Genomic DNA, 274 nt, shown 5'->3' on the forward strand with positions numbered 1-274 from the left:
GATCTTTAATAAACTTTCGTTTTCTTTGTTCTAAGTTTGCTAATGTGTTTTATTTTGACTTTTTCAGATGATGCGTCAGTTACATGCAGTGTATGGAGAATGGTTGTTGAAAGATGGATGTTGGAATTTTGTGGTTGATCATTTCAAAGGAGCGAGGATGTTATTTTTGAATGAAGGTTCGACACATGCTAATCTTGTTGCAATGGCTCAAGAAGATTATAACCTGAACATGAACACAGAGTCTGTGGAGCTAACCTACTCATTACAACAGATG

Source organism: Brassica oleracea, unplaced genomic scaffold (assembly GCF_000695525.1).
Source record: "Brassica oleracea var. oleracea cultivar TO1000 unplaced genomic scaffold, BOL UnpScaffold01217, whole genome shotgun sequence".
Lineage (NCBI taxonomy): Eukaryota > Viridiplantae > Streptophyta > Magnoliopsida > Brassicales > Brassicaceae > Brassica > Brassica oleracea.